Source organism: Octodon degus, unplaced genomic scaffold (genome assembly GCF_000260255.1).
Source record: "Octodon degus isolate 3935 unplaced genomic scaffold, OctDeg1.0 scaffold00005, whole genome shotgun sequence".
Taxonomy (NCBI): Eukaryota; Metazoa; Chordata; class Mammalia; order Rodentia; family Octodontidae; genus Octodon; species Octodon degus.
Window position 1 is genome coordinate 28,929,232 of NW_004524581.1, and position 995 is coordinate 28,930,226.

Below are 995 nucleotides of genomic sequence, written 5' to 3' on the forward strand. Positions count from 1 at the left end.
GTGCAGCTGGCTTCCCTGAGAACTCAACAATGCCTTTTCCTGAGGGTCTTCCTCGATCATCCACAATGACTACAGCCCTTTCCACCTGGCCAAACACAGAAAATGCTTCTTCCAGTAGTTCGTTGGACACGTACTGAGGAAGGTTTCGGACTGTAAGGGATGCACTATGGCAGGCAAAGCGCACGCGCAGTTGCTTTCCACGGAGAGGCATATTATCCAGCTCCACTTTGGCAATCTCTGCAAGGGTTCGTGTTTCCAAGCGGATAAAGCCAAAGCCTTTATCCTTATGAATGAAAACTTCTCCTGCTTTCCCATATTTCTCAAATAGTTTCCTCATTTCCTCCTCAGTGATATCAGGGGGAAGATTGCCCACAAAGAGGCGGCTACGTTGGGTAAATGTCTTCTCTCCTGGTTTCCTAAAATTCTTCAGGTCAATAGTCAAACCTTCATTTTGGCTACTGGCTTGCTGCCCATTTGCAGGTATTAGTGGTGGTGGCTGCTGCTGCTGTTGCTGCTGCTGCTGCTGCTGCTGCTGCTGCTGCTGCTGCTGCTGCTGGTGGTGGTGATGCTGATGGTGCTTCCTTGGAGTATGGTTCTGCTTCTCCAAGTTAAAGGTCTTATTGCTCTGCATTTTTATTTTTTTCAAGCTATGGCAGGTTTTATTCATGAAAAATTCTGCTTGGTTTATTTTTTACCGGTCTGTTCTGGCATGCTTCTAATGATATCAGAATCACCTGGATCAATGATTGCCAGTGTGCACACTCTGTAGTATTTTCCACATGCTGTGCCCAGTTCAGTATTATTGCCGCTGTAGTGGTGGACACCATTTTTGGCCAACATGGCCTAGTGCTCTATTTCAGATTTCCTCAAGGCTGGGCAGTTGTTGGCAAGGATGACCAATTTCGCTTTGCCCTGTCTGATCATCTTCAGCGTCTGCTTGTACCCCAGCACGTATTTTCCACTTTTCATAACAAGTTGGAGCCTAGAGTTGATGG

The 995-nt window shown here is 46.8% G+C and overlaps 1 protein-coding gene across 4 annotated transcripts in view; it reads left to right on the top strand.

Annotated features, from left to right (window-relative positions):
* Slc26a8 (solute carrier family 26 member 8) overlaps positions 1–995 on the top strand; it is an 84,084-nt gene that overhangs the window by 72,058 nt on the left and 11,031 nt on the right. The gene's annotated exons all lie outside the window — the stretch shown is intronic.